The sequence below is a fragment of the Pseudoliparis swirei genome, chromosome 17, assembly GCF_029220125.1.
Source record: "Pseudoliparis swirei isolate HS2019 ecotype Mariana Trench chromosome 17, NWPU_hadal_v1, whole genome shotgun sequence".
Lineage (NCBI taxonomy): Eukaryota > Metazoa > Chordata > Actinopteri > Perciformes > Liparidae > Pseudoliparis > Pseudoliparis swirei.
Window position 1 is genome coordinate 19,001,468 of NC_079404.1, and position 14,478 is coordinate 19,015,945.

Here is a 14,478-nt window from a genome sequence, read left to right on the forward strand (position 1 = left end):
GTTAACAGTGGCAGAGGGGTAGCCACTCCCCAGCTCATCCCTGTATTGTTGAAGGAGGCCATTAATCACCCACCCCAATAGGGTTTTAATAGCATATGGCCCATTTTCACGGCTGTTGATTACCTCCCATGGTTCCATTATCTTTGATGCGTTTGTGCCAATCAACAAATCGACATCAGCATTAATTCGAGGAACGTCTAGACCAGGGGTACTCAACTTCGGAGGCCAAGAGGGCCACATTTAAACCACAACAGGTGCAAAGGGCCACAAATTATTATTAACATATATTTGTACCATTTTATTCACTGTATTTATTACTACCTAATTTTCACACGATTTTGGTTGGCTAATTATAATTCAGGGTTTTTCCTGGGTCAAAATGGGTCTTCGGTGCTCCCAAAAAATTGTTTTGCGCGCTGTGCGCGCACCGTCTGTTCGTGCAGGTCGGGCTGTTGAGTGAGTGATCAGCAGCTGGCCGCTCGGTCCATTCGTGCACCTCACAGTTGCGTATTGATCAGACAAGAAGACACGCTTATCAACTCCAGTGTTCCGAACAGAAAGTGTCAGTACTCCCTGGGTCCTGGAATGCATAAGTTTGTATGATTTTGTTTCCCTTTTTACACTTAACATTGACGGGTAAGATTGGAAGGATGCCGTTACTGCCTCCGGCCCCTGTATGCCCACAAGTTGAGACAGTCGTGCCACTCACTGACAATTCCTTTGGCTGATCTTCGCCTTTGCTTCCTTCTCTTGTGTTAATGTGCAAAGTGCTGGGATGACGTTGATTGCACACTTCGCAAGACAAGCGCTTATTGCAACTCCTATTAATATGTCCTGTGTGCATGCACCCAAAACAAACCCTCTTTTCTTTTAGAAAGTCCAATTTTTCCCTATGGGTTCTTTTCCTTAAGGGTATACAGTGCTCCAATGCATGTCCACCATGACAAAATATTCAGGAAATATTGACGGCTGTATGCGACACATTTTCTGTTTGAGTCTGAATGCTACTTCGGGTTTCATTCATAGCTGGCCCAGCGGCCACAGAGACAACGGTTGCAAAACTACTACTTGTGAATTGTGAACCCGGTCGTGACCTCACTTTGTCGCCGCCTTTTTTTACACCACACTGAGGGTCCTGGATGTTTCCGAAGACGGGATCAGAAATCACCTTTACCTCGTGCTCAATGAATTTGGCAATGCCCTTAAAGTCAGATCTGCGACCTTTTGTCTCAGAGATGTCACATGCAGCTGCCCTCCATTTCTCTCTGAGCTTGTAGGGAAGCTTCTGCATTGCCATTTTCATATTTGCTGGCATGTCGAGTTCCTCCAAATAATGCAATTCCTCCATAGCATTGCAACATTCTCTTACACACAATGCAAATGCCTGCAGCCCTTCCACATCTTCTGCTCTAACAGCAGGCCATCCAATGATCTTGTCCATGTAGGCAGCTGTGACTTTCAATTCATCTCCAAAGTGTGTTCGAAGAAGGTCTTTGGCCACAGAGTACCCTCTCTCTGGAGCCATGTGCTGGCAGCTACGTACCAGATCTCGAGGCTGCCCTCTGGTGAATTGCCCCAGATAGTATAAACAGTCCCCTGGTTTTGTCTTAGCTTCCACACAATGCTCAAATGCTCTGATAAAGGATCTGCAATGAAGTGGATCACCAGCGAAAGTAGGAATTTCTCTGTGTGGAAGAGACTGAGAGTTCTGTGTCTGTATAAGGAGTGCTGTTACTTCATTTTGTCTTTGTAACAGACTGTAGAGCTCTCCAGGTATTTGAGGATTGCCTTGAGATGGTGTTGCTTGATAAACACCAAGATTTACATCCGATTGGTGTGATTTTATTTGATCGGATGTTCCTGTCTGATTAACGGCTCTGGTTGGTTGAGTGTTGGCAGAGATGGAATACTTCTGTGGAATTGATTCTTCTTGCTGTGGTTTGTACGGTGTGGCCTGAGGATTTAGCGCAGTTCCTTTTTTGAAATATGATTCCATTCCATCTGAATGTGCTTTTGAAACACACTCACTTTTTGCGGCATTCAACACTGCTAGCTTTGCCATAGTTGCTGCTATTTCAGTGTCAAATTCAAGTTTCTCCCTTTCCCTCCTTAATTGGTCCCCTTGTTCTTCCAGAGCATGTTTCTTTTGTAGAGCTGCAGCACGCGCCACAAGCGCAGCCTTTTCTGCCTCTGCTAAAAGGCACATGCTCGACACTGAAGACCTGCTGCTACCTATTGAAACATTACTAGTTCGCCCTGAGCGTTTGCTGAAAGTATTGGATCTGTTAAGTTGTAATAGTTTATTTTGATAACATCTGCAGAGGTCTTATGGTTTAAATTAATACATATAGAAAGTTATTATAATAGACAATATTAAGGAGAATATTGTTATTAATGTATTATGAAGCATAGGGGTAATGTTTACTCTATGTAAATGGCAAGAAATGGCCCGCCAGAGTTACGGGACTAAGGACGCGTGTGAGGTGAGTAGCTCGCGCTAAGCTATCGAACTATTTATGCCGTCAGAGCACGACGGAGGGCACAAGCCCGCCGGAGAGTTTAACAAGCAATCGACGCTGTGTTTTTGTGTTTTATGTGTGTTTTGTTCCAGTTGCGTTAGCATGTTCTACACGATTTGCGATACATTTACTGGTGCAGATCTCCCACGGTTGGCCGCGTGGTCCGTCGCACGTTGTTTGTGTCGCTGATGTAGAGTCGTGTGTGCGCGACTGTGTTTGTTATGTTTGTGTCTTTTCTTTAGTGCGTTCCTCGCATAATTTGTCTCACGCCTTCCACATGAATTGTCTCTTTTTCCTTTTTACGTTCCTTGGTGTTTGTTTGTGTTTTTATGTTGTGCGTTCCTCGTATCGTTTGTCTCACGCCTTCCACGTGAATTGTTTCTGTTCTCTTTTTACGTTCCTCGTGTTGTCTTGTAGAGACTATCCATTTTGAGTCTCTTTTCATGTTTTTCTACGCTTTATCTTGTGTGTGTGAGGCCTTGTTTGTGAGGCTGTGTGCCACGTGTGCGTGTGAGTGGCCTGTGTGTACTCCACACCAGGTGTGTCGCTGTCCAGTCTCTTTTCATGTTTTTCTACGCTTTATCTTGTGTGTGTGTGCGAGGCCTTGTTGGTGAGGCTGTGTGCGAGGCCTTGTTGGTGAGGCTGTGTGCCACGTGTGCGAGTGGCCTGTGTGTGCGCTTTACACCAGGTGTGTCGCTGCTGCAACAGCGTTTGTGTGTGCTTCGCGGTTCATGTTTTTTGTCATATTGTGCGCTCCTCGTTCGTTTGTTTTGTGAGTAACACGTTTTTGTAGACAAGACTTGCGGCTATTTGATGTGCATGAGAGCTAGTACTTCCAAGCAGGACCAATATAGTGGCTGTCAAGTTGCAGCATAGATGTTCGGGTCTTTCGTTGACAATTCTGATAAATGTGCAGTTGCGTGGCAGTTCGTGGACAAGGATCATTACCCCCATTGTGGCCTATAGGTGTGACTGTAGCATTAGCTTGGTAGTTTGGCACATAGTTTGATCGGACGAAGACGACGCGGGGTCTCACTGAGACAACGCTAGATATCCAATATAAAATCCTAAGTTAGTGCGTGATCGATGCTATTTACGAGATTAAAGTTACATAACGTAAGCGTGGCGGCCGTCATTTTGAATTGTGTCGTAGTTACAAGCTCATTAGACCGCATAAATCAGTGAGGTTGCTCGTGTAAGCGTGGCGACCGTCGTGTTGAACGTGTCGCAGTTACAAAAGGGGACCCTCTGATCCGCTTGGATACGAAAAGTACAGCGTGTTTTTGTTTTATGTTTGTCCTGTGTTAAATCCACCATTTTGCATTCGTCTGAGAAGGAGGGACATTTGGTCTTTTGTTCGACCACATGTTGTGGGGGTTGAATACATTTACATAAGTTAGGACGCCATTACACATTCGAGGTGGCGCCTACTAGTGGACCAGGCATGCTAGGGATTAACCTAACCATATTGAATTGAGAGTTTCTTGGTTTTTGATTAATATTGCCATTTTTGGATTACAGTGGATTGTTTGATTTGTCCATTATTGCTTGTTTGTGGAATGGCTCGTGTTTTTATCAGTTGCCTTTGACAGATTGTCAATTTTTGAGTTTCAATTATTGACGTTTGCCTTGTGTTATTGATTTGTCATTTGCTTTTCCGCAGATTGGCGTCTTTGGATTTCTGCGGTCGGCTTATTCATAATTGACAGTATTGGTTAAATTAACAGCTTCTCCCATTTCACAGAAGAAATAACATTTGTTTCATTGGTTACAATAACACCTTTTTCCCATTTGTTAAATGAACATTTTCATGCTGTTCAATTTCACTGTATTGCTTACCTAATTTGGATTTTTTTCCCCCCAACTGCACCGCACCCACAATTAGACACATAGGGTAGAATAAAATAGGATTTTTCTGTGCTCTACATTTACATTTCCTTACATATATTAAGCCTATCAGTACCTGATCCCTTTAACAATGTCAGAATCGACGTCAATCAAGACCCCTGTCGCTTGGATAGAGAATGTTTCTCTACACTGCCATGAATGGTAGAGAAAGCCGACAGACTGCACCACTACAAGAAGCTGAGGAAGCAGCAGGAATGGCATGCAGAGGGCTTACTTGATGTAACAACCCTGGAGGGGCCCACATAAGAACAGAGACTTAGCAGCAGAAGACCAGAAGCAAGACAAGTGGTTCCGATCCCGACCAGCAGAGAGCGCCAAAGCCAAGAACGCTCACAAAGAAGAAGCTCCCCGACTGGAACCCTGCATAAAGAGGCAGCCCCGGAACCAAGGGCCCAGTGGTTGAACTCAAAGGAGGCAGAATTGAGTCAGACCCACGTAGCATGGTCGCACAGCTGCAGAAGGATTCAGCTGAGTCCAGGACAAGGGAGCGACAGCAAGAAGAAGAGGAGAGACAGAAAGTTAAAGTACGTGACAAACAGATAAGAGGAGAGACGACGAGAGGAGAGACGACGAGAGGAGAGGCAGAAAGCTGAAGAAAGTCGGAAAAGAAAGGAAGAGGAGAGAAAGAAAGTGCCCCATCATCCCCTGCTCAGCCCAGAGCCCAGCCACAGATGCCACTGGAAGCCAGATGCAACCGGGAGAACTCCCCTTCCCCCAGTAGTACATCGACCCCCACCCCTAGTACAGACCCCCAGGCCCATCAAGATGCTCTCACACCTATGACCACCCCGCCAGCCATCAGTCCTGCCCCCCAGTACCTGCAGTCAACAATGGAGCTGCATTCATGAGTCTGCACCACAACAACAGAAGCAAGACTCATCCCAAGAATTGGACTTCAAGGTCACATTGAACGTGCCTACAAGCTGGACCAGAGAACTAGGTCCCCACGGAGAGCCAAGCAGACTCCGCCAACAGATGACTTCCAGCATCAACTAAGGAGATACCAGCCCCCATACAAGAGCGCTACCACAGACAGAGCGCCCCCAAGACAAAGAACAACAGCATATCCAAGCTCACAGCACCGGGTCACCCAGTACAAGCCGTACAGCCCAAGGAATATACTTCATCACGGTCCAGCTGCCCCCATAGAGGGAGGAGGAGTCCCCTGGAAAGGCACTCGATGCTGCCACCGATCCCTTGGCAGTCGGAGACGTGAGGGCAATCCTGGCAAAATGCTCCTCGCTGAGAGAGCTAGACGACCTGGAGAGAGATGCTGGCTGCTCATCTGCCCATAACAGCCAAGATGTGGACACTGTCAATATACACCTGTTCGCTGCCATCAGAACACAGTGGCCTTTTACCCCTGACATGGCCAACCTGTCTGGCATCAAGTTAAGACCAGATGAAGATCCCTATCACTGCACCTACAACTACACCACTCCTGTCGACGACGCCTACCAACAAGCCTGGGACGAAGAAAAGGAGGTGACATTGAAGTCATCAGACCAGGAGACATTAAAAGAAGGCGTTGCCGCTGAATGCCTGCAGTCTCCCGACCAACGAGACTGGTACGCACTGCAATCTGACTCTGCCCTTCACATCACACTGCTGAGAGGAGCAGGCCACGAAGCAAGAACTCTTGGCCCCATGATGAAAGCAGTCTCAAGAGTAAGGTGGATTTCTACCACGTCCCCCTGTCTGTCACACACCCCCGATGGTGACTAGTGGAAAATACAACAACATTCGTATTCTAAAGGACTGCTCCAACAACTTGACCTCGACAGAAATCATGGGAGAGAACATTCCAACCATCCTGCCACTGATGAAATGCTAAAAAGACGTGCCGCCCCAACCGTGGTCAAGTGGAGACTACGATGTTGGTCACACCGCCCAACACAACGTGGAAATGATTATCCCCTGAAGCAAGAACAGAAGGACGGCATACGAGAGACCATCCAAGGCTTGTAAGAAGCAGGAGTGCTGATTGACACAAAGTCCAAATGGAATACTCCAATATTGCCAGTTCCCAAATCCGGCAACAAAGGCTGGAGGATGGAACATGACTTGAGAGCCATCAACAGTGCCACAACGCCACATAACATTCAAGTGCCCAACCCCTACACAGCAGTGTCCTGCTTGTCACCAAAACAACAATACTTCACTGTCATTGACTTGCCAAATGCTTTCTTTTGTCTGCCCCTTGACAAAGCAAGTATGGCTATGTTTGCCTTTACGTTTGAAGACAGACAATACACCTATTCCAGAATGCCGCAAGGCTACAGAGACAGCCCGGGATTAGTTAATGCAGCCCTGAAGCAAGACCTAAAAGACCTCACCATTCCAGAACACACAGTTCTCGTACAGTATGTAGATGACATACTGCTTGCCGCACCAACTGCTGCAGTCTGCCTCAGAGTGACCAAAGACATGCTAACCAGAGCAGGTTATAAAGTCCAGCGCTCTAAAACACAGATTGCAAGAAAAAACAGTGACATTCCTGGGAAAACTCATCTCAGGAGACTCCAGCGCATTGTCTGCAGGACAGAGGTCTGCCATCTTGAGTGCAGCAAAACCAAAGACTGTACAAGACATGCTGTCATTCCTTGGCCTAACTGGATACCGCCGCCATCACGTTCCTGACTTCACACAGCCACTCCGAGACATGTTGGCTGAAGCAGGAAACCGTAACCTGAAAGCCACATTGACATGAACCACTGATGCAGAACACTCATTCACAGCAACGAAGCAGGAGGTCAGCAAAGCCATGAGCACCTTCATGCAAGAGGGAGGACAACACCAGCCTGCCTCCCAACAGAAGCAAGACGCCATAATTCCTTGGCAACAGGGACAAGCGGATCCCAGAGACAGTGAGCCATGTTTTCCTCCAGTTTGGATACTGGATGCCGGACTGCCAGCAAGAAGAAGACCGAGAGGAGGACCTGTCATTTGTCATCTGTCACATGTCATCTGTCACCTGTCACCTGACCTGTCATCACAGCCATCGATGGAGCAGCACCTCAGGATTGTGCATTGCCTAATTGCACCATGAAGTACCACCACTCTCCACTTGAACACTGTCAGTGTGGAATATCCAGAGACATCACAAGAACGTTGATCCAAGCAAGAAGTTTGGCCAAACATCAGAAGCCGACCACAACATGCGTCCACCTTGAGTTTTCTAAATCAAATGTTGTTTCAGAAAAAGGAGGGATAGAGGAGATAGCTAATGTACTACAGCTCAAGCGAGACCATAGAGGGGTGAGCAGGTTGCACAAAGCAACTGGGATCCCTGTAATGTGTCACGAGCTCGAGGTCAACACAGAACAAGGCGTTCACACATTTTTGACTTAAAGTGCGTTCTCTATGACAGCAACAAGACAAGATCTCAAAAGTCTTACAACAGCCACACACCAACTTTGTCAACGAGCCCAACAACATGGCAGACGGATTACAAGTTAACCTGGAAGAACCACATAACTGTACGGAGATTGCACGAAAAGATCTCAAGGTCAGAATGGACTTGAGAAAGAACCACTGGACAGTCCTGACTGAACACTGTTCACTGATGGACACTGCCACAGAGGAAAAGAGAGCAACATCAACAACAAGGGAATAGACATTCAACCATTGCAGCTGAAATCATCCCACAACCAGCATCTTCACAGCTCACAGAATTAGTGGCTTTGACAAAAGCACTGGAACACGCCAAAGGAAAATCAGTCAACATTTACACCGATTCAGCTTATGCATATGGAGCCGTGCATGTCGACGGTCCCCAGTGGTTGAGAAGAGGATTCTTAACTACAGCAAATGCACCAGTAAAGCACAGAAGCCAGTTGGAGCAACTACCAGCTGTCATCCTGCTACCACACAAAGTAGCAGGAATGAAATGCAAAGGACATCAGAACTTGACAACGACGGTGGCAAGAGGCAACGACAGCCATTGACACACCGGAACTCCCGAAACTTGGATTAAAGGACATTAAGCGCATGCAGAAAGAAGCAGGAGTTTATGAGCAGAATCAGTGGGCACACAAAGGAGCCAGCCAGAAAGAGGGTCTCTGGAGATCACATGATGGACGCATGGTGGCACCTGCGAAGATGTGTCAAGGACTCATAAGACAGGCACATGGTCCCTCTCATGTGAATCCCAGAAGAACGGAGCAGGAGGTCTCCATCCTCTGGTGGCATCCCTACATGACAGAGATATGGCATTCGAGGAGTGATCAGGTCTGACTGGCACAGTTTTGCAACTTAACACATTCACATTCACACAGGAGCAGACTATCGCCCAGGGAGGGGATAGCAGATTTCATGGCGTGGCTTTGGAGAATATTTGAGGAATGAACTAACCACAGTTAAGTTTTTCTTTGAGCAGGTTACCGGAGCCCACCAGGAGCCAGTGGACTAAGTCCAGGCGAATGGGGTGCTCTGAAGTCATTGCAAGGACCTCGGAGCGCCCTCGATGTGAGTGGTCTCACACAAGTGACACCATTTCACATTTTTGTAATTATGTTCATATCTGAGACATTAGAGCGAGAGTTAGGACTGCAACACAGGAAGATGTGTGCAGATAACATCGACTCTCACTGCTCACTGTCTCCTGTCATTAATGGCACCTCGATGTGCAAATGTTTTGTTTTTCCCCATAAGCTGTTTTAGGGTTCGAGCACGAGAAATGAGGGTGCTGGACGAATACCTGCCTGCTATCAGATCCTAGTAGGATTTGAATATTTCTATGCCCTAGTCAAGGGCCATAGATAGGATCAATTACATTTATCATAACCATTAAAGATAAATAAAGTTAGATTGGATTGGATAAGTAATTGAGACTCTGTTGGACGACGGATGGCCATTTAATAGATGATTCCTCCCACGGGTGAGAAGCTGTTCCTCCGACTCAGTTAAAGATTGCGAATTCAAGCCTAGAAAGTATTTGATACTTATTTAAATATAGACATTATGATATAGACAATTATTCATAGTCAAGTGTCACATTCTGTATAGAGCCGCCCTAGTGGCCGCTGTGTGGTGTTGTGTTTTCTCATTTTCTCCAACAGCTACACCTGACGCCCAGCATCGACCTCCATCGTGTGCTGACTGCCTGCTGTGAGGACCTGCCATGAGGAGCTGACCACAGGAGCATCGGACACCATCATCACCCGGCTCAGAGAGACTGAGGAGCAGACGGAGAGCCATGCTGAGGACACCTGCGATGCCATTCGGAGCAGAGGACAGAACGATGAAGAGGGACAGATGACATCATGTGGATATGCGAATCCACCGACCGACGGACGGCGCAGCCAGTGAAAACCATGAGGAATCATATCTCCCCAGGGGCTGGGACGCCCGGGAGGTATGAGACAGGTTCCAGAGAGACAAGGCTTTTCCGACCTTTTGGATGACGGCAGAGAACCACGGCATGCAGGTAGCTGCATGTAAGCCGAGATCCTTGAGAAGTCCTCAGCTGAGATTTAGTGAGTGTGAATTGCTGGTAGACAGTTAACTGCTTGCAGTCTGTGGACGCAGTAGTTCATGCTCCCTCAGCTGAGTGGGACGATCACAACCATCATTGACAATCTGCTTGGAGAAAGGAGGGATGCTGAGACGAGAAGGAGTGCCGAGCGGGTATGCGGAGGGACTGGATTCACAGGGATGCACAGACACCTGCACAGAGACACTTAGACAGTGCACACGTTACATCAACCGGAACCATCAGGACAGCAAGATTATTCACCTGTGTGATGAATACATTCACACTGACACTTCGTGTTATTTAGTTTCCTTGAGAAGCAGGGATGCAAGGAGGGAGTGATGTTCTTCCACAGGGATGATGAATGATAATGAGTGCTTATAAAAATGTTGTACAATGTTTGTTTACATAGAGGGTCAAAATAAAAGGGCTATTACTGGGTTGTTTATACTATTGGATAAGTATAAAAGGAGGGATTGTTAAGTTGTAATAGTTTATTTTGATAACATCTGCAGAGGTCTTATGGTTTAAATTAATACATATAGAAAGTTATTATAATAGACAATATTAAGGAGAATATTGTTATTAATGTATTATGAAGCATAGGGGTAATGTTTACTCTATGTAAATGGCAAGAATTAATGTATGTTGCATGAGAGTGACTGTATGTTAGTATTATAGATTGACGAAGCCGGTTGAAATCCGTGACTTACTATAACAAGAGACTTTTATTGTGAAGGTGACTTTAATTGACGGGAATCTTATTGTGAAAGCGACTGAAACCGGAAGTGACGTTTGACCGGCGCAAGAGAGGATTATGAAACGGCGTGTTTTTAGAGAGCTCGTCCTCTTTTTCAGGTGAGCTCGACGGAGGAGGGTGTGAGCTCCCGGGCCGGGAGCCGGCAGCCTGGACACGAGGAAGAGCGCGTTGAATGTTTGATTCACTTTTCTTGCCATTAAATGTTGATAACTTAATCCATGCGTGTCCGGAAGCCTGTTTCTCCACCATCTGCGTAGTGCCCCAGTTTTGAGAATACCTTACAGATCCAACATTTGAAATGCTGTCCTGCGGCTTAACATCCACCCCATCATGATCACCTTCAGTTGTAGGGTCCTTTCCATTAAGGAGCCACTCATTTACATCAGTAATAAATACATTGATTTTGAGCATTTTTAGTTTGAACCACATTTCCTGATTTTCCACCTCCTCCTTCGGTAAAACCATCAACAACATTTCATGTTTAACCTTTGCTTCCCCACAGAGAACATTGAATTTTTCAAATGTACCTTTGACCTCTTCGACATAACCTTTGTCACTCATCAAACCCAAAATTGTCTCTCTGAGACTGCATGCTCTTTGAAGAGTCCCTTTTCTGTCCTTTTGCAGATTCATGATCTTTTCCATGAGGGCTTTTTCTGTTAATTTAACAGTCCGTTTCGTCGTAGAGAAGTCCATGGTATCTGCATCAGCTCCGTGTCCTTCCATTGTCGGTGATGCAAATCAGTTCTGAATGTTCGCTCTGGCTCATACAGTCACCACCAGCTCACCTCTGCCCGCGCAGCTCCAACACGGCGCCGTTCTGACGCAGCTTCACCGCGCTGCCGCTGCAACTTCAGCGCCGGTCCTGTAGGTCCGCTATGCTGCCGATTCACCGCACTGCCGCTGCTCCTGTAGCGCAACACTGTTGCCGCTTCACCGCACTGCCGCCGCTTCACCGCACTGCCGCTCCGTCGCCCTGACGCCGATCCCGTTCGACGCTGCTCCTCCACGAGCCAAGTTTTTGACTTAAAGTGTAGTGCCCCCGTTACCTGTTTAACGTGGGCCACTACTGGCTGCTCATTGCCGAAGGTTTAGACGCGTTTTTAGTAAGACCAAGAGTCCCGATCATTTCTCCTGTGGTTTTATTCACAATCATTAATTTCGTAGGAGACCTAGGCTCACATCCCGACGGTCAAAAACTGTTTGGTCTCGTCAATAAGCAACACCTGGCCTCCCACTTCACCTCATTAAGAAGGGACAAACAACAACATACGTACAGCAAACTTGCCCCACATAGTAGTGGGAGGTCCAAAGTAACAATAACATAAGAAAATGGCTCCTACAGACATGATTGGCCTTTAATGTCTTGAGGATAGTTTTGTAATTTAGTTAATTGAGCCTGATTTTTTTTAATGAGATGCACAGGTATGATTAGCGTATGTGAAGATAGATTGGAGCATTCTTTCTCTTGGTAGCATGTAAAGACTGAAGAAAAATGGACCTAAAACCGAACCCTGAGGAACCCCACACAGATATGTGCATGGGAATGTGTTGCCAATGAAGAGTAGAACAGTAGTAGATAAAGAGTAGGTACACATTACAGAGTGGTCAAATGAATAGTTACACAAGGATAGATAAGTCAATTATAGTCACACACTAACAGAATAGCTTGAATTGATATTTCTTCAAGAAACTAAGAACAGCACACGTTTATTTGACTCCAACTTAAAACAATCCCGACTCTACAAAGAGAAACATACAAGTAGCCGACTAGACAAATTGTTAATTATATTTAAATGAACACCGGCCCAATGTCGGTTACTGACACATATTCTTCCCCTGACTTGGGTTTGATGATTTCATGGTGTGGAAGGAGACAGAATAAATCCTCTTGATCACATTGCAGTAGCATCATAAAGTTATATCATCATGGAATTGCATATTCTCATAACCTCAGGTCAGCCACACAGTGACACTAAGTCTGAAGAAACAGCAAAGAACAGGAGGAGAGAAAAGAGACGGGAAAGAAGAATTCAAAGAAGACACACAGAAGATGAAAGAACGAGGGGCCGTCAGAACAGGGAAGGGATGAAGAGGACAGACCACAGGTCAGACTGGTTTTCACACTGAATGCAACTAAAATTCTTCAGGAACTTTGATGCTCCCCCCACCACCACCACCATAACGGAGGTCTGCTGCCTGGAATGGTCTTAAAGAAAAGAAAAGATTTAGGATCCTTAATCCCTTTCTGCCTGAAAAATGATGTGAAAAAAGAACAAGGGAGGCACAGTTAATTGTGCTCTACTCTGGCATAACATTGGCATGTTGCCCCAGACCAGTTCCAACCAGATGTAGTGCATGTGGGGGACAGTGAGGAGGAATCTGAGGGAGTGGATTACCGCGCGGCTCTGGTGCACTACGAACACAACCAGTGGTGGTGCTGAATTTCACTTGCTTGCATAAGGGATTCAATTATACTCAGTCACACACACACACGCACACGCACACGCACACACACACACCTCTCTCTGCCCTGTTACTCTGTGTGGTAGGTCTTGGAGGTGGGCGTGGCAGAGGGTCATTAGCAAAGTGGAAACACCTGAGCTCGGGTCTTGTGCGCCAGTGCACTCTTTAAGAAACCCTCTCTCCCCCCTGAGACACCATTTGGTTTTTGGTGACATCATGGTTTGTGATTGGACACTTTACTACATTGCACTTATCTCTGCTGCTGAAATCACTGACTCCACATGCCACGGGTAGTTTAAGCTTGCCACTTGTGTTGTTGCCTTTAATACATCATTTGTTTATTTGCTTGGCCACCTCCCTCTTCTGCTATATGAACATGTAAAGGCTATGGTCAAACTGCAGTTGTTTGAGAAATGGCTGCTGGTTGCTAAGCAAGAGGGACTTCGTCTTTATGAATCAGGAAAGGCACTTTCAGTTGCATCAGGGCCCCTTATCTTCGAGCAGCAATAATTGCTTTTAGTTACCTTCGCATTGAAAATGCGGAAGGTTATGTTTTGATCGCCGTGTATTTATTTATTAATATGCGTGTTATTCGCAAAACTCAAAAAGTATTGAACTGAATCGCATGAAATTCGGTGCGATGATTGGTTATTATCCGGGGACCAGTTGATTAGATTTTGGGATCGATCGGGTCAAAGTTCAAGGTCAAAGGTCATGAACAGGTCAAAATCTTCTTGAATCGCATGAAATTTGGTGGGATGATTGGTTATTATCCGGGGACCATTTGATTAGATTTTGGGATCAATCGGGTCAAAGGTCAAGGTCATGAAAAGGTCAACATCTTTTTTTTTACCATAGCAGGATACATTTTTGTCCAATTGGCATGCAACTAATGCCAAAATGTTCATAATTCAATGCCCAATCCTGTGATATGCGAAGGTATGCGCTCTACCGAGTGCCCATTCAAGTTATCTAATGAAAAGGACACAAAAATTGGAACTGAAAAGGCAAAATATTGCGAAAGTTGGAGGTGTATAAGCGAGCGGCGAGATCTGTGGTGCTTTCACCCCTTCAGGCAAAGTATCCAGTGGTTAAACATATCTCAGAGGAGAATGATTTGACTCGGAGTCGTAGGAAGCCGATGAAACCTTTATGTTCCGTGTCAAGTTGCTTGAACACTGTTATGCTCACTCTTCTCGTGCACCTGATGCTGACGAGCAGGAACTGATGGCAGTGAGTCCTGTGGCTGATACCGCGTCAGTTAAGAGTATTGACGCGATACTCGAGCCTGATGAGTTGTCTGGTTGTCTGAAGAATTCAGGGACCCAGAAGAGTTTAGATGGCTTCCATTT